Genomic DNA, 20,490 nt, shown 5'->3' with positions numbered 1-20,490 from the left:
ATCGCCATAAAGTTGGACCAGGGGTGAATCTAGAATTTATTTTGTACGATATGAGTATCAAATGAAAGGTGTTAATGAGTATTTTAAGAGGGCGTGGGCCTTAGTTTTATATGTGGATGCCTTTTTGAGATATCGCCATAAACGTGAACCAGGGGTGACTCTAGAATTTGTTTGTTCTATATGGGTATCAAATGAAAGGTGTTAATGAGTATTTTAAAAGGGACTGGGCCTAAGTTCTATATGTGGACGCATTGCGGAATATCGTTATAAAAGTGGACCTGGGTTGACTCTAGAAAGCGTTTGTACAATATGGGTGTCAAACGAAAAGTTGTAAGTCAAATGAAAAGTGGTGGCCTTAGTTCTATAGGTGGACGCCTTTTCGAGATATCGCCATAAAGGTGGTCCAGGGGTTACTCTAGAATTTTTGTGTACGATATGGGTATCAAATGAAAGTTGTTAATGAGTATTTTAAAAGGGTGTGGGCCTTAGTTCTATAGGTGGACGCCTTTTCGAGATATCGCCATAAAGGTGGACCAGGGGTGACTCTAGAATTTGTTTGTACGATATGGGTATCAAATGAAAGGTGTTAATGAGTATTTTAAAAGGGCGTGGGTCTTAATTCTATAGGTGGACGCCTTTTCGAGATATCGACATAAAGGTGGACCAGGGGTGATTCTAGAATTTGTTTATACGATGTGGGTATCAAATGAAAGGTGTTAATGAGTATTTTAAAAGGGAGTGGGCCTTAGTTCTATAGGTGGATGCCTTTTCGAGATATCGCCATAAAGGTGGGCCAGGGGTGACTCTGGAATTTTTTTGTACGATATGGGTATCAAATGAAAGGTGTTAATGAGTAATTTAAAAAGGAGTGGGCCTTAGTTCTATAGGTGGCGCCTTTTCGAGATATCGACATGAAGGTGGACCAGGGGTGACTCTAGAATTTGTTTGTACGATATGGGTATCAAATGAAAGGTGTTAATGAGTATTTTAAAAAGGAGTGGGCCTTAGTTCTATATGTGGACGCCTTTTCGAGATATCACCATAAACGTGGACCAGGGGTGACTCTAGAATGTGTTTGTACGATATGGGTATCAAATTAAAGGTATTAATGAGGGTTTTAAAAGGGAGTGGCCCTTAGTTGTATATGTGAAGGCGTTTTCGAGATATCTACCAAAATGTGGACCAGGGTGATCCAGAACTTCATTTGTCGGGTACCGCTAATTTATTTATATATGTAATACCACGTACAGTATTCTTTATTTCTTTATTTCTTTATTTCACTTAGTCAATGGATTTAAATCCTTACAGACTATGATACAAACTAAAGTTAAGAGATAGTTATTTGAAAAATAATACATAGTACTTAGAAAGCAGATTTTAACATATTTAGCAGTTTCGCTTTTGGAGCAGAAAAGTCTAGATTTACAACAGTACTGATAGAGTAAACTCACGGAGAGCACGAGCAATTGGAGCATTACTGGAATAGTGGGTTTTAAAATTGTCACAATAAAATGTATAAAAACTGCGAAGACACCTCCGAGGAATATTAAATCGAATCCTATCCAATAAATATGGACAGTCAACGAACCCATTAATAATATCGTACGTAAATGACAAGCAGATTATTGATCTGCGATTATCTAAAGACTTAAGGCTTAAAAGCATAAGTCGCGCAGAGTAGGCGGGTATAGGATCAGAGAAGTTTAATGGACGAAGGGCATATTTGAGAAAAATTTTTTGTATTCTTTCAATTCTGGTAATAGCAGTTTGACTACTTGGTCTCCAAATAAATACGCCATATTCCAGATTAGATCTAACAAAAGACGTGTAAAGTAGCTTAAACGTGTAGGGATCAGAGAATTTGGTAGCATTGCGCCTTACAAAGCCAAGCATAGAATATGATTTAGAGGTTATGAAATTTATGTGCTTACTAAAAGAAAACTTATTGTCAAAGACAACACCAAGGTCCTTAATCTCATTAACACATTGAAGCTCACAATTAGAGATACTATAATTTGTAGTTAGAAGATTAATTGACTTCGAGTAGGTCATTTGAAAGCATTTGGACGGATTCAAAGAGATACCGGAATTCAGGCACCATTGGTGCAATTTATTAATATCATTCTGCAACATTAAGGCATCATCTGGCGTCATAATGGCAGAAAATAGCTTTAAGTCATCGGCGTATAGCAAACACTTCGCGAATGAAAAACAACTACTTACGTCATTAATAAATAAGATAAATAAAAGTGGACCTAATATACTCCCTTGGGGAACCCCAGAAGTGGCTACAAATGGACTAGACGATTGTCCATCAGTGGAAACAACACACTGTCTGTTACTTAAATAAGACTTTCCCATAAAAGAAACGAAGAGTGGAAACCAAGGCAACCTAATTTTTTAATTAAAACACTATGATGGATTTTGTCAAAAGCTTTTGAAAAGTCCGTATAAATGCAATCAACCTGATAACCTGCAGAAAAAGATTCAATACAATGTTCACTAAAAACAGCAAGATTTGAAACTGTTGATCTACCAGCGACAAAACCATGCTGGAAGGGAGATATTAAAGACTTAACCGCAAAACTCAACTTGGCATTAACAGCATGCTCGAAAATTTTGGAAATGGAAGAAAGCTTTGAAATAGGTCTGTAATTACGCACATCATTTTTGTTACCACTTTTAAAGACGGGGGTAATGGAGGTGAGCTTCCACTCGTCAGTGAACGTACCGCACGAAAGAGATTTATTAAAGATTATTCTTAAAGGAAGAACTAGAGTCGGGCAGTTTTTTAACAGGACTGAAGAGAACCTATCAACGTCTGTTTGAGACGAAGATTTAAGTTTGAGAATAGCATTACTAATATCATCAGAAGAGAGACAGAGGGCACCAAAGTTTAGAGCAGTGTCAAGATTCGAGGAGGCATCAAACGATTGATAACTATCGTCGGCAGAAAAATTTGATTTAAAAAACTCCGCAAATAAGTTGGCTGTATCACCCGGTGTTCGCGCTGAGTGGCCATCAAGGAACACTCCAGACGGTATACTGGAGCAACCTTTTTTGGACTTGATATAGCTCCAAAATGTTTTCGGATTCAACTTAATGTTAGACTCGATTGTATGAATATAGTTGGTGTACAGAAGCTTATCCAAATTATTAAATTTCTTCAAGTATTGCTTATATTTAATGAAGAACAAATGGTTCTTCGTATGTTTAAACTTACGCATATATTTATTTCAGAGATTCCTCAATTTTTTCAACTCTTTCGTATACCACGGAAGTTTGTAAGGCCTCATTCGTCTCATAGGAATTTTATGCAGGCAGTGATTTAATAGATTAGATTTGAAAGTTAGGAAACTATTAGAAGTATCCAGTCCTTCAAGTACCACTTCCCAGTCTATTTCAGATAAAAAACTATTAAAACTGTGAAAATCAAACGAATTAAAGTTAAAAGTAAATCTGCTTTCAGAAGTATCCTGTGCAAAACTATAAAAACTAAAATTAATAACCATGGGTAGGTGATGCCTGTCCTTGTGAGTGATGGGATTTGTACATTCACTGATTTCACAATTAATATTATCACTAATAAATATGAGATCGAGTAATCTATTTAAAGTATTAACACATTTGTTGATTTGCAATAAATTAAGACTAAGTAAATTGTCAATGAAATATATTCCTTCCAAGATTCCAAGGGCTTTTGATTTCGCCCTGCAAAACATTTTCATTTGCTTCTACTTAATATGGTAGGTGTCACACCCATTTTACCAAGTTTTTTTCTAAAGTTATATTTTTCGTCAATAGACCAATACAAATACCATGTTTCATTCCTTTTTTCGTATTTGGTATATAATTATGGCATTTTTTTCATTTTTCGTAATTTTCGATATCGAAAAAGTGGGCGTGGTCATAGTCGGATTTCGGCCATTTTTTACACCAATACAAAGTGAGTTCAGATAAGTACGTGAACTGAGTTTAGTAAAGATATATCGATTTTTGCTCAAGTTATCGTGTTAATGGCCGAGCGGAAGGACAGACGGTCGACTGTGTATAAAACCTGGGCGTGGCTTCAACCGATTTCGCCCTTTTTCACAGAAAACAGTTATCGTCCTAGGAGCTAAGCCTCTATCAAATTTCACAAGGATTGGTTAATTTTTGTTCGACTTATGGCATTAAAAGCATCCTAGACAAATTAAATGAAAAAAGGGCGGAGCCACGCCCATTTTGAAATTTTATTTTATTTTTGTTTTTTGGCGGCCACCGTGGTGTGATGGTAGCGTGCTCCGCCTATCACACCGTATGCCCTGGGTTCAACTCCCGGGCAAAGCAACATCAAAATTTTAGAAATAAGATTTTTCAATTAGAAGAAAATTTTTCTAAGCGTGGTCGCCCCTCGGCAGTGGTTGGCAAGCACTCCGGGTGTATTTCTGCCATGAAAAGCTCTCAGTGAAAACTCATCTGCCTTGCAGATGCCGTTCGGAGTCGGCATAAAAAAAAACATATAGGTCCCGTCCGGCCGATTTGTAGGGAAAATCAAGAGGAGCACGACGCAAATTGGAAGAGAAGCTCGGCCTTAGATCTCTTCGGAGGTTATCGCGCCTTACATTTTTTTTTTTATCATTATTGGAGTTGAATGTTGGCATAATTTACTTATATGCTGAAAATATATTAACTTTTCTTTTAAAATTTGAATTTAAAAAAAAATTTTTTTAAAAGTGGGCGTGGTCGTTCTCCGATTTTGCTAATTTTTATTAAGCAGACATAAAGTAATAAGAGTAACGTTCCTGCCAAATTTCATCATGATATCTTCAACGACTGCCAAAATACAGCTTAAAAAACTTCTAAATTACCTTCATTTAAAAGTGGGCGGTGCCACGCCCATTGTCCCAAATTTTACTAGTTTTCTATTCTGCGTCATAAGCTTAACTCGCTTACCAAGTTTCATCGCTTAATGCGTATTTGCTAATGAATTATCGCACTTTTTCGATTTTTCGAAATTTTCTATATCGAAAAAGTGGGTGTGGTTATTGTCCGATATCGTCCATTTTAAATAGCGATCTGAGATGAGTGCCCGGGAACCTACATACCAAATTTCATCAAGATACCTCAAAATTTACTCAAGTTATCGTGTTAACGGACAGACGGACGGACGGACGGACGGACGGACATGGCTCAATCGAATTTTTTTTCGATACTGATGATTTTGATATATGGAAGTCTATATCTATCTCGATTCCTTTATACCTGTACAACCAACCGTTATGCAATCAATGTTAATATACTCTGTGAGCTCTGCTCAACTGAGTATAAAAAATCTTGTAGTAAATGTGGAGGTAATCACGACTTCAAAGATTGTACATCAGTTGCTTATAATTTTGTAAATTGTTGTGAACTTGTGCAGAAAAAACTGTTAGAGACGGATGTACACCATGCTGCATTCAGTAAAAAATGTCCAGCTTATAAAAGATACATTCAGGTGAAAACCAAAACTAGAAAGTAGCAATCAAATAGGAGCAATCTAATTTGTCTGTATCTCAATATAAATAGTATTTTAGGGAAGAAAGCAGAATTGGAAAGACTGATTGAAATTAAAAATCCAGCTGTAATACTGTGTGCTGAAACATGACCACAAATTTAATAACGAATCAGGAGTTGAGCATACAAACTTATAACCTAATCAGATGTGATTCACATAGTAGGCATACTTGTGGTGTTCTGGTGGATGTGCATGATTCCATCGAATATAGCATTAAGTATAATAAAGCAATAGCCAAAAATATGTGGTGTATTTTTATTAAATTGAAGCATTTTAACACAAAATGGCAAATCGGTGTGGTTTATCATTCACCGAGCACAAGCGATGCGGATTTCATAAACTACTTACGTACCGTCTTAGGTAATAATAGTGAGCTGTCTGTAAATAACATTCTTGTAGGCGATTTTAATATTAATTTAAATAATATGTCAACATATAGCATACAATTAGTTGAAATTTTTAAATCATACTGTATGTATCAAACAATTGATTTTGATACTCGTATAACCGATGTATCCAAAACAAAAATTATTTAACTTTTTTCGAATACTAAAGACATAGTGTGTGAAAAGTTAGATGATCACCAAATTTCCGATCATGAAACAATACAATTTAAGATAAAAATAAGTCCTAAATTTAGAATGAGGAGCCCTATAAAAATTACGTCATGGGAGTACCATAATATTGAATCACTTACAAATCAATTGCGCATATGTGATTTTACCAATTATGACAGAGTAAGTTTTGATAATAAATTTTCGATCATTAATACCAATATTTTGAGTGTTATGCAAAATGTAACTTATGAAAAAGTAGGTCAATTAAAGTTAATGAATAAATGGTATGACAATGAGTTAGCCAATATGAATAAATATAAATTTGAACTGTATAAACTGGCGCAAATTTCAGGAGAATGGAATGAGTACAGAAACAAAAAAAAAAATACAAAGGGCTTGTGAAAATTAAAAAAATCAAACATATGGAGCATAAAATAAATAGTAATAATAAAGAACAATAATTGGTTCAGCATTATCGGATGAAGTTAACGTTAATACTGGTTTACCCCAAGGCTCTGTGCTAGCTCCAATTTTATTTAACATTTATATTAATGTTACTAAGTCTATATTGAAATTCAGTACCATAAAACTATTTGCGGATGATGCACTAATTTCCATAAATGGTAGGAATGAACACCAAATAAGAGAAAAACTGCAAAGTGATTTAGATGCTCTCTATATTTGGCCTTGTGATAACAGACTAAAAATTGATATTGAAAAAAATTAAATATATGGTAGTAACAAGGAAGAATATTGCTCATTTTGAAACTATTAAAATAAATAATACTAAAATTGAAAAGGTGCAGACGATTAAATATCTCGGCATTCAAATAGATTGCAAACTAAAATTTGATCATGTTGATTATATTACAGGTAAAATAGCTAAAAAAATATATTTCATTCAAAGAACCTGTAAAAACTTGAGTAGTCATTATAAAACAAAAGTATATAGGTCCATAATTGAGCCATACTTCATATATTGTTCTACTATTTTCTTTATCTTGAAGGATTCGAAAATCGATAAACTAAAAAAGTGCATAATAAAGCTATGCGCTTTATATTAGGTAAACTTTTTGATACCCCCATTAAAGATATGCTACAAAGTTTGAATTGGATGAGCGTAAAACAGCAAATATTTTTCCACAGTATGAAGTTTATATGCAACATAAAAACCGGAAATTTGCCTGATTATCTAAAAACAAGTATTAAATTTAACTACGAGGTTCATGGCAGAAATACGAGGCAGAGAAATGATTTTAAATTACCTAATTACAAAAACGGAGTCTGAAAAAAATAGTCTGTTTTACAAAGGGTTAAAATGCTTCAACGAATTACCTGCAAATATTAAGAATTGTGATAATAACTTATTTAAGAAAAGATTATATGCTCACGCGAAATCAATGAATATAAAATAAATATTTGGATTCGAATGAATTTGTGTTACATGTTTCAAATTCAAATACATGTTTCAAATTCAAATTCATGTTTTAAATTCAAATACTAATTTAAGTTCAATTTCATACATATTACATATTGTTAATTAATGCAATAATGTTTTTAAGTGTTGATCTAGGCTCTAAGAGTCGTAATAAATAAATAAATCTAAATCTAAATTTCACTTAATATCACGTTGAAAGTAACGTAGGTATTGTTATAATATGTTTTTTCACTCTTTAAAGTTGATATTTTAGGTTTCTTTTTTCTCAGTGTAGTCTTTTTTATGAATGCTAATAACTTTTTCTAAGTTTCCAAAAAGAAACTCGAAGAGATCTCGTTTTAAAGAGAATAAAATATACTATTATATTCCAAAATAAAATTTGTGGGTATTTGATGGTAAGTGACCTAAAAAAGGCTTAAAATTTAAAAAAGCTCCAAATTCGATAGTGCTAGTAACAAGGCAAAACCGAATCAATAACACTGTGTGACACTAAAAAAGTAATGTTTGCGAGATATGCCTCACGTTGTAGGTCTAGTCTGACATACAAAAACTGCATACTCAGAATTTCCAATAAACCCCCGAAATCTGGATTTAGGGGCCAACAACCCCTTTTCCATAGGTGAAGGCATATATTGGCCCATAACTTTATTTTAGGTTGCTGTTTGAAAAAGAGTTTGATGTCACTGAAAATAAGACGTTTTATCGCTTCTAATAATATATGAAATTATATTTTGGTTACATAAAATTCCGAGGAACAATAAAGAATATGTGGGGTTTAGCCTTGGTTTATTTCATTTGGAGTATCCCTGCACTTAGTTCGAAGTGTCTCACATTAAATTGAAAAGTGAGAAAAATTGGTTGGACCTTTTCTATAGCATTTTCAGGTCAAATGCAATTTTTTCATTTTAAATGAAACTTTTTTTCATTTCAAACGAAACTTTTTTCATTTCAAATGAAACCATACTACTAAGGTAATTGTCAATATATTTATATCGTACTTTATAACGCTATTTATCCAATTTTTCTTTAAGGTGTCAACTATTTCTAATTAACCACATTGAATCAAAAATTTTTGCCCAAATTTTCTTTGCGAATTTAAGCTGCAGTTAAGGTCGGCTTAGTTTAACCTTGCTTTTGATCGTTTAAATTTTTTAATAGATAAAGTAGCAGGGTTAAACGCTAGGCAACTTATATACTACAGTTTAACCACCCACTGAAAATAAGCACCTATATTTTTTACTTGTATTTACTCCTCTTATATATAAAGCACATTATTTTTCTACATATACTTCGTTCATAACGTAGGAATAAAACAACGTAGAGAACAAAGAGGAGGAACCAAAGAGCATGGTGTGAGCGTATTTCCTAATCGCTGTCTGACACCAACTAACACATCGGTTGAATCCTCTGTATTATGCTTTGCTCTTTGACCAACGACTTACCAAACAACATAGAACGATATCAAGGTATTGGGAGAAACATTACTTTTACCAACTATATATTAGTAGAGCATGTGGACTGTGGAGAGATCTTTTTTAACTATGCTGAAAAACATATCCGTAAAAAGTGATCTTTTCTACTCTGTGGTGCAGTCACATTGCACCTGGTGGTTAACTGTAGTATATAATGTGCAGTGGGTGGTTAAACTGTAGTATATAAGTTTTCTAGGGTTTAACCCTGCTACTTTATCTATTAAAAAATTGAAACGATCAAAAGGCAAGGTTAAACTAAGCCGACCTTAACTGCAGCTTAAATTCACAAAGAAAATTTTGGCAAAAATTTTGGATTCCATGTGGTTAATTAGACATAGTTGTCGTCTTAAATAAAAATTTGATAAATAGCGTTATAAAGTACGATTTAAATATATTGACAATTACCTTAGTAGTATGGTTTCGTTTGAAATGAAAAAAGTTTCATTTGACTTGAAAAAAGTTTCATTTGACCTGAAAATGCTATAATATATATATATATATATTTTTTTTTTTGTTTGCAGATTTTATTAAAATATCCAAGCAACCGTAAAGCAACCAAAAGTAGAATGCGAAGAATGCGGAAGTCAATTTGACGATGACTACAAATCGCGTCATGAAAAATACAAACAATACGTCAGAGTCAAATATGTCGGAGCTCCAATAAATACATTTGAGGCTTCTAAACGAGAACGTCAGGTATCGTCGTTTGGACATTCTTCAACTCATTCAAGTTACCTCAGAATCACATTCAAAATGTGCACTTCAAATCATTGAACGCTCAACCTTTATGTCTCCAGTTCCCTCGCTGCAGACTAATATCCATCGAGCGATGTCTCCACCTGTATCATCTTCATCCGCCATAACTACCGTCCCCAGATTTGCTTCATTTACAATCATCAATGTCGCCACAAGTAACACCAGAACTCCCATCGACATTACTATCAGAACAAGATGAGATCAATTGCAATTGGGTAGATATTTCCGGCAAGGTTGCTGAATTCCTAAAGAATTTTGAACGAACGAATGATTTCTAAGTAGAGTAAAGAACGAGGCAGTGACGAATTCAGCATTGTTCGTCGATGTGATCGACTGTTTAACAAACATCAACAAAGAAAGTGGTGAGCTATTGCTATTTGCAAAAAAGGAAAATGAAAAGCTGTCGTCTACAAATTTCAATTTGACTATTGGGAATGACGTTCTAATCGATCATGACCCCGGTCGACGTAATAAAATATCATCCAGTAACGAACGTAAATATTTGAGTTCTCTCGGTCCATATCAACTGAAATTTGACATTTATCCGACCAATACAGATTATTCCCACTAACAAACAACGTCGATTTTATCCAGTTTGGTATGAAGAATTTTCTTTTTTGGAATATAGTCCTCATAAAGATGCAGCTTTTTGTTTTGCTTGCATTTTATTTCCTGAAGGGCCAGGGAGATGTAATGCTAGTTCAGAATGGGTATTAATAGGAGTCCGCCAGTGGCATAAAATGAAGAGTCGGGGTCAAGATAAAAAAGGGAAACTACTTCAGCACTTCACTTCCGAATCTCACAATGAAGCTCTAAGTGATTATTCCAATTTTATCAACGAAGGGGTCCATGTTGATATATTAATAGATAGATCCTTCAGGGACAACAAAATGAAAGAAGTAAAAGAAAAAGAGTATCATTCAAGGGTCTTGTGGGTCTTATTCGATGTGGCGACTACTCTCGGAAGGCAAGGTCTCGCTTTACGTGGTCACAAAGATTCACCAGTAAACAGTGATGGAAATTTTCAACAGATTGTTAATTTAATTTCCCAGCATTGTCCACTGGTTATAAAATGGTTGGATGAAACCTCCAAAAGACCACATCATGTAACTTACCTCAGTAACGTGACTCAAAATGAATTCATCGATTTATTGGGGAATGAAACTGAAAAGACCATCGTCAACGAAGTTAACCAAGCGGGGATATTTTCTGTCATGGCTGATACTACTCCAGACCTGTCACATAAAGATCGATTAGCTGTCAATATTCGGTATGCGCATCAAACAAATGAAGGAATTGTACCTGTTGAACGGCTTTTGAAGATGGATATTGTCCTGAATAAAAAATCAGGAGAATAGTTAGCTGGAAAAATTGAAACAGCTCTTCATTCGATGGGAATTTCCACAAAAAACATTGTTTTTCAATCGTATGATTTTGCAAAAAACATGTCTGGAAAGTTTAACGGCACGCAGCAAAAATTATCGGAAAAATTTGAAAAACGTGTTCCCTATATTCCATGCCATGCTCATAGAATCAACATATTTGTTGAAGCATCATGCAATGCAAGCTGTTTGATTAAAGACTTTTTCAATGTTTTAGAAGCTTTTTATGTTTTTTTTTTCTGGAAGTACGAAACGTTTCTTGAGTTTGCGTGAAGAGTTACGTAATATTGAAAATTTATTGCAGTTGAAGAATTTGTCAAAAATACGATGGACTGCTCGGGCAGAAACAGTCAAAGCTGTATGGATTTCTTTCAAAGGCATCATTCATGCTCTTGAAATTATAAAGAAAAATTCCGAAAATTTTGACAGCAATTCACGTACGCTATCTTCAGGCGTGTTCGAAAAAATTTTGGATTTCGATTTTATAAGCTCTTTATTGTTTTTCAAAAATGTAATGTTCTAAGTTAAAAATTTAACATAAAGTTTGGAAGCTAAAGAATTAAACATCATCGATGCATTATTGTTGATTCAAAGCACATCAGCGTCATTTCAGCAAATGAACGATGATATTCAAATTAACGATTTAATTGCGAGTTCAGTTTCCTTTGCTCGAAAGTGGCAGATAAGCCCCGAAAACGACTTTTCAAAGCATAACAGAACGCGACGTGTGCCTAAAAAATTTGACGAAAATCCGGAATCTGCTACAATTTTCGATTTTGAAACATTTTATAGAAAAGGATTTAAAATTGTCCTTCAAGCTTTTACAAGTTGCATCCAAGAAAAGTTACAAGAAAGTTTGTCAACGTTCAAACCCATTCAGGAAAGGTTTAGAATTCCAGCAGACAGAAACAATGTTACGATTGATTTGACAAACTCTATTGTACAATTGGAACCCGGATTCTTCAAGGAAGATGTAGAATGTTTGCTTTGTGAGTTACAAATTCTTTTTGACTCATGTCAAGGTTGTAAATCGTTCGAAGATATTTCCACGGTAGCACTCAAGTTAAAACGAATTACCCCCTTAGCATATAAACTGGGTCGTTATATTTTGACTGCTCCTGTCACATCAGCATCGTGTGAACGTTCCTTCAGTAAATTGAAAATAGTTTTCGACCATTTGCGCACGACAATGGGAGATGATCGTTTAAATTCGTTGATGCTACTATTCTCTTCAAAGGTAAAGTAGATGAAATTGACCTTTGTGAAGTTATTCAAAAACGGTCCTTACTAAAACATCGCAGAGTCAAAATTTGAGTTTAATTCTTCCATTTTTCGCGAAAAAAATTTTCTTTGTAAATTATTTTGATTCTTGTGAAAATGGTATCTTTTTAGTATGTATTTAATTTTGTAAAACATTGTATATGACGAAAATAAAAAAGAGTAAACAATCACTGTAATTTTTAATTCATTCGGTAACATTTTGCGATTTTATCAGAAATAGTGTAATTTCTACCTTCGATGGTTAATAAAACAGCAGAAACGTCCGGATTAATTATCTTAATACTTTATTCTTCAGTCGTCAAATCAATAATGAGCCGGAAGTCGACCATCTTCTCTTTTCTTCCTTTACAGTGATGTATTTTTGCTTATTCTATTAATTAGTTGATATGGCTGCATTTATGATTTTACAACTCGGCCAGCCTGAAACTGTATCGACCTCGATACATTATCTTAACTTCTATTTTTACTGTCATATATTTCTCAATCTGATACAATTCGCTATTTGTGTTCAGAGTTACAGCTCGCACTGTATTGACCTTGATACATTATAACTTAATTTCTATATTCACTATCTTACATTTCTTAATCTAATACCTAATTTCAATCTAATACCTAATTTAATTTAATTCGCTATTTGTGTTCATAGTTACCGCTCGGCCAATCTGACACTGTAATAGACCTCTATACAGTATAACTTAATTTCTAACAAATATTAGTCTGGTTCTACTGTGAAACATTTTCTTTGAAAATGGCTCACTAATACCTTCAATTCATTAAGAGTTTTGGCCGGTAACAATAGATGTGCATTTGGCACTACATTGCCTATGCCGTCTATTATGAAATCGATGATTTCTGTTTCGCATATGTTTGCCCGTTTTCCTATTGTCTGCATCAATAGAATGTAGCAATGTAATGACTCGCTCTTTTTGTCCCACATGCGTCTTGCCAACATCTTATAAACTTCGTTTCTCTGTATCGGCACGTCAAATTCCGTCGTAAGGGCCTTTTTTAACTCGGCATAGCTTAACGCTTTGATGGTGGTAAGAAAAACTTTGGCTGTTCCCACCAGGCAGCGACGAAAAGCCAGCAATTTAAATCGTTCGTCTACTCTTGACGACTCCATTACTTCTTTGAAATCTTGAAGAAAATGTCCCACAGTCACTGATATATCATCACCACTGAACTTGGGCATAGTATGCTCTATATCGGCAAAATCCAGTATATGTTGCTGTTGTATCCCAGTACTAGCTCTTAGCTCGTCGATTTCTTTCAAAAATTTTAACATTTCCATACGTTTTCGTAGCGCTAACAGTTCGTCATCCACACTTATGATCGTGGCTCTTGCGTTAATTGGGGCAGAGTTTGATGGGGCGGCAGCAAAACGTCGCGAACAGCAGGTGTTGAATTGAATTCAACCAAAACGTCGGTAGTATAAGCAGTTGGAACGGCAGTGGCGGCCGTATGAACGGGGGTGACGGCAGTGGCGGCAGAATAGACGGCAATGGCGGCAGCAAAAACATCGTGAAAGCAGGTGTTAAATTGAATTTAACCAAAACATCGGTAGTAAAGACAGTTGGAACGGCAGTGGCGGCAGTATGAACGGCGGTGACGGCAGTGGCGGCAAAAAAGACTGCAGTGGCGGCAGCAAAACATCGTGAACGGCAGGTGCTGAATTGAATTCAACCAAAACATCGGTAGTAGAGGCAGTTGGAACGGCAGTGGCGGCAGTATGAACGGCGGTAACGGCAATGGCGGCAGAGGACTCAATAGAAACGGCAGCGTTTATTTCAATCATTTCGTCCACAATGTTCTCCAATATATTTGTGTTCGGAGTGGTATTCATCGTATTTGCGGAGCTATTATCTCGCACGCCAACTATATTTTGCAGTAATCTGCGTAATTGTATAATGTTGGAAGTAGGAGGGAAATCCACATTACTTTCAGTTAAAACTTTGATAATGCCTTCTCGAGCATCCATTTTACAAATTAGTTGTTTATTATAGTACGCGAGGTTCGTTAACACACCTGAGATGTAATTTCTACCTTCGATGGTTAATAAAACAGCAGAAACGTCTGGATTAATTATCTTAATACATTATTCTTCAGCCGTCAATCCAATAATGAACCGGAATTCCACCATCTTCTCTATTCCTATTTTACAGTGGTGTATTTTTGCTTATTCTATTAATTAGTAGACATGGTTGCATTTATGATCGTACAATAGTTTCATGTTAATTTAAGGCTTTTGTACACGATATGGTTTGTACATTTGACCTGCCACTTTTTCTAAACTCACGTAAAGTCTTATGACTTCCAACGATTTTAGCAGTTCAGCTTGGCTGCTTTCTTTCTCCCAATAAATAAATAAATCCAAAAAAATTTTAGTCTACAAATTAAAGAACAGCATATTCTAGTTATGTGCCAGATAAAAATAGAAACGTTTCTATTTCGTATGTGCAGTTTCCTGACTTGTACAAAGAAAATTTATTTTGCGTTTACATGGTATGTTGCTTTCCATACGTAAAAAGTGACATATACATATAACAAATACATATCGTGTAAGAAGCCTTTTAGTTTTCCAAATACGCTAAAATTCTTAAGTACCCTCCAATAGTCACTCACCTGAATTCAATTTTAATCCATTATTATACCTATAAAAAAGAGTCGGCCGTTTTTCGAGATCAGTCGGCATACCCATAAGATTCACCACCCCACGATCGGAATCTTCGCATCGCCCCTGACCATGAACGAAATATTCGCTCGCCAGTTTGAGTCGTCCTATAAGAAAAAGTTGCAATTGCATTTTCTTATTTTCTTTCCATCTTGTTGTTTAAAGGATTTTTCCTCAAATAACTGATTATCGTTGGAATACTGCAGATTTGCATTAAAATTTTTGATCCAGTAATCGATATTGTCTACCATGTTCGCAGGCCACGATCCTACATCTTTCAACAAAACTTGATTAGGTTCATTGTGAAGCTGAAAACATATGATGCGCATATAAATTTATATTTACTTTACACAAAAAACATGCCGAAATTTAAGAAAATCTTATAATATATCGGAGGAAAAAAAACTATGTTGTTTCATTTATTAAAAAGACCTTGAGCCAGCAGAAACGCCAAATATTTACAAGAACACAGGTCGCAAAAAATCCAATAGTATTACAAAGACGGAAGGCACGCCGTAAGCATAAAACAACAAAAATGGGGTATGCGAAAATTAAAGCCAACTACAAAAACTTTAAAGCGGTAATAAATAAATTCCAATCCAAATCAAAAAATTGGTTAAAATCAGGTCTAGTAAAAAATTCTTGCTACAATGCAGGAAATCTAAGCTTATTCCTAATTTTATAAGAAACTATATTCAGTGTAAAAAATTATTTGTATTTGACCGATACACACACTCCGACATAACCAGCATTTTAGACAAACATACACACAACTTCCATACAAAAATCTTAAATACACTTATCAAACACAAACACAACTTTTTGAAGATACCAAATCAGCGGTTAGAAAAAATAACAACAAAATTAAAAAAGCAACTGAGCCCAGATGACTTCAACACATTTATGGAATGTGAGGAAAATGTTACAAAAAAAGTATCATCAGCATTAAAGGAGAATCAAATATCAAAATATGAGAAAATTCGAAGTGAACGCAATAATATTCCACATTTTATAAGAAACTCTATTCAGTGTAAAAAATTATTTGTATTTGACCGATACACACACTCCGACATAACCAGCATTTTAGACAAACATACACACAACTTCCATACAAAAATCTTAAATACACTTATCAAACACAAACACAACTTTTTGAAGATACCAAATCAGCGGTTAGAAAAAATAACAACAAAATTAAAAAAGCAACTGAGCCCAGATGACTTCAACACATTTATGGAATGTGAGGAGAATGTTACAAAAAAAGTATCATCAGCATTAAGGGAGAATCAAATATCAAAATATGAGAAACTTCGAAGTGAACGCAATAATATTCTTACCAACAACAACCACGAAGATTGGTTTGTTAACAAACGAAAAGTGGACTTCCCACAAAACATTAAAGCGCTGTTGACAAAGGGACCGAAGTACCGGATACCAGTGGCAAACAAACGTTTTCCTCTTTTTCAATACATCGCCGATGGAGAACATCTAATACAGACTCTCAATGAGAAGGAGAAACAAGAAGAGGCGCGTACCAAGTTTGCAAAGAGCACACAAACAACCAAAGTGCAGTAGATCGTGCAATAATAATCACAGTGGGGCAAACGCGGAAATTTTTAAATCAAAATAAAAACATTAAAATCTTAACTTCTGACAAAGGAAATAAAACTGTAGCAATGGAAAAAGATGACTATGAAAATAAAATGACTAATATATTAAGCGACCTGACAACCTACAGAGTTCAAAGACAAGATCCCACATCGAAACTTCAAAGCAAAAATAATAGTCTGGTGGAAAAACTTTTTAAAATGGGAATTATTCCAAAGAAAGAAAAATTTAAACTGTCCACAACTACTGCATTGCCTCCAGGGATATATGGTCTCCCGAAAATACACAAAGAAGGAACCCCACTGAGTCCAATTACCTCAGCCGTAGGACCACCTTCATATAGTTTATGCAAATTCATCACCAATATTTTAAGCAACATAACAGCGAACTCTGCATTTAATATCAAAAGTACAATTGATTTTAAAGAGAGAATTAATAACACATTTATATGCGACGATGAAAAATTGGTTTCTTTCGATGTGGTCTCGCTGTTTCCGAGTATCCAAACACAGTTAGCACTCGAAAAACTACAAAGCAAATGGCTGCTGATAAAAAACTACACGAGGATACCAAACCAAACATTTATGGAAATTGTAACATTCTGTATTGAAGAGAACCGTTATTTCAAGTTCAACGACCAGGTATACACACAACTAAAGGAATGCCTATGGGATCCCCGTTGTCCCCAGTGATTTTTTTTTTTTTTTTTTTTTTTTTTTTTTTTTTTTGTTTCGTGGAAGGAGGAAATGCTTTATGCACTGACCGGGATATTTAAGCCTCACTGCGAGACTCTCCGAGTGTAGGACTCCCTTCTGCCATGAAGGCCTACCCACTAAAACCTAACCTCCCACGGCCCGCGCAAATCCCCGTACCTGGGACCGCGTTTAGCATTACTTCGGGTACGGGTGCGCGCTACGTGAGCTCTATGGCTACTCTCACGCTAATGGGCTAGGCATCCGTCTTCTCGTTTACTGGTAAGTATATGCCTCACATATGTGCTGACCGTATCCCATCTGTCTCTTCGACAGGTCATGTTATTAATGACACTGCCCGGGGATAGGTCGCCAAGTACCTCTTCTACCCTCCTTCGCTGATGGGAGAAGTGCCTGCATTCGAAGAAGGTGTGGCGTACATCGTCTATTTCCCCACAGTACAGACAGCTCGGGCTATCAACCTTACCCATTCTGTGTAGGTATTTGCGGAAGTAACCATGTCCCGTTAGAAACTGGGTCAGGTAAAAGTCTACCTCTCCGTGCGGTCGCTTCAACCATGGATCAAGTTCAGGGATTAGTTCCCTAGTCCACTTTCCTACGATGCTGTTGCTCCACTGATCTTGCCAACGTCGGATCGATTCTTCTCGCGCCTGCATGGCAACAGCAGCTCTACTTGCTTGCGATCCGTTGTCATATATTGTTTTTCTTTCCTCAACGAGAAGATATATCGGTATGGTTCCCGCAACGACCAGGACAGCTTCAGCTGATACCGTGCGGTAAGCCGAAGATATTCGCAGCGCCCCTCTGCGTTGGACCGAGGTGAGGGCGACTCGGTTCTTCCGGTATTTCATTGCGTCCGCCCAGATTTCTGCACCATATAAGAGTATAGAATCCGAGGCTGATGCAAGCAACTTCCTTGTGCATGGCTTTGGGCCACCTGTGTTTGCCATTAATCTACTCAACTGCGCTATTATGCGCGCAGCTCTTTCGCAGGTCCCTCGTATGTGATCCGAGAAGTTGAGTTTGCTGTCTAACCTCACTCCCAGATATTTCGCTGAAGCGAGTGTTTCTATTGGCTGGTCCCCAACCATCATGTTCCTGGTAGTGGGAATACGTCTCTTTGTGAGGATGACGATCTCCGTTTTGGCTGTTGCTAACTGGAGACCGTGCTCGGCCATCCACCTATTTACATTACGCATGACCTGTTTAATTTTAGCTGTGCCAGCTCGCAGCTTGGTGCTGTTATCACAGCTGCCACGTCGTCTGCAAATGCAACGAGGAAGGTGCTTTCTGGCATGTCTAATCGAAGAAGACTGTCGTAAGTTATATTCCAGAGATCGGGACCTAGTACCGAACCCTGGGCTGCTCCACCTGTTATTTTTACCTTTTTTTGACCGTGAGTACTTTCATATATTAGATACCTCTCTCTTAGGTAGTCCCTTAAAATTTCTAACAAATATTGCGGTACTTTGAAAGTGCTTTCTAGTGCCTCAAGCATGTCCTCCCACCTAGCTGAGTTAAAAGCGTTTTTGACGTCCAGCGTGACCAGCAACACTATAGGTCTTGCTCTGTGGCACGCTGTCTCGGCTTTCTTGACTGCGTCTATAACTTCTGCTATGGCATCCATTGTAGAGTGCCCCCTCCGAAAACCATGCTGTCTGGGCGACAGTCCTCCGGCGTCCTGTAACGCTCTGGTGAGGCGTTGCTTCAGGAGACTCTCCATCAATTTCCCTGCTGTGTCCAACATACATAGGGGACGGTAGGATGATGGAGAGTTGGGATCTCCTTTCCCTTTTGGAATGAGAACCAGTCGTGCTGTCTTCCATATGGTGGGGAAAATTCTTTCTTCGAGACATTTGTTGTACATGTGCAACATAAGTTCTGGGCAGTCGTTTGTAGCTAGTCTAATTGCCTCCGCGGGTATTCCGTCGGGCCCAGATGCTTTCCTAGGTTTCATAGTTCGCACGGCAGTTTTAAGCTTTTCTTCTTGGAATGGTTCCACGTTGCGATCTTCATGGGTAACGTACCCGCCCTCCCTAGGCAGTTGGGTGGGAAACAGGCCATCCACAATGTTCCTTATTTGGTTCTCGTCCATCAGCTGGTTTGGCGGACGGAACTTCTTCATTACTATCTTATATCCCTGCCCCCATGGGTCTCGATCCACTTCCTCGCAAAGCGCTTTCCAGCACTTAAGCTTGCTTTGCTTAATGGCAGCACTAAGAGCTTTCTTCGCTCCTTTGTACGCTTCCGACTTTTCTAGAGCCTCAGGCCTGCCGCGCGCGCGAGTTGCTAGCCTTCGCATCCTGTGGCATATTTTCCGCAGCTCCGCGATTTCGCTATTCCACCAGTATACCTGCTTTTTACCCCTCCACACTCCCCTCCGTGGCATAGAGAGGTTGCAAGCGTGGCGAAGATAGCTCATTGTCTTTTCAACCGTCTCTTCCGTCGGACTGGAGTTGTTGATTATCCGTCGGGCATCCCCCAGTACTGATGCGGAGAACGTGGCAGAGTCGACCTTGGATGCGTCCCATGCTTTTGTTCTGCGTGGCCCGTTCGGAATCTGCCTCTGACCGGGATCGTTTAGGTGGAAAGTGATGTAGTTGTGATCGCTGCCAGTCAGATCCTCTATGACTCTCCATCCAGCAGCGGTCAGCAGCAGGCTTTCTGACACTAGTGTTACATCGGGGATCGAGTATCCAAAGCCTGGCCGTCGGTATGTAGGGGTCGTACCAGTGTTAAGCACGTTCAAACCGAGCCTGGCTGCCATCTCAAGGACTAACCTTCCACGGGTGTTAGTCTGCGGCATTCCCCATTCGACGGCTCTTGCGTTAAAGTCTCCCGCCACAACCAGGTTACTAGTTAAGTCCCTCAGGTCGTCTTCAATAAGTTCAAGCTTCTCCCTGAACGTTTGAATGGGATCATTCGGGGACAAGTAGCAGCTTACTATTGTGGTATTATTCGTAGTTAGGCGGACGTAGCCTTGTCCGGCAACACGGTTCACAATATTGGCGTTTGCATCTATCATCCAGATTGCGGCGGTGCCGGTGTTGTCTATATGCCAATCATTTCGGGCTCT

The 20,490-nt window shown here is 37.0% G+C and overlaps 1 protein-coding gene across 1 annotated transcript in view; it reads left to right on the top strand.

Annotated features, from left to right (window-relative positions):
* Positions 1 to 20,490, top strand: part of LOC137234818 (uncharacterized) — a 1,233,955-nt gene that overhangs the window by 1,077,880 nt on the left and 135,585 nt on the right. The window lies entirely within an intron of this gene.

The sequence above is a fragment of the Eurosta solidaginis genome, chromosome X (genome assembly GCF_040869045.1).
Source record: "Eurosta solidaginis isolate ZX-2024a chromosome X, ASM4086904v1, whole genome shotgun sequence".
NCBI classification, from domain to species: domain Eukaryota; kingdom Metazoa; phylum Arthropoda; class Insecta; order Diptera; family Tephritidae; genus Eurosta; species Eurosta solidaginis.
Note: the sequence above shows the minus strand (reverse complement) of the source record. Positions and strands in the feature narration are given on the sequence as shown.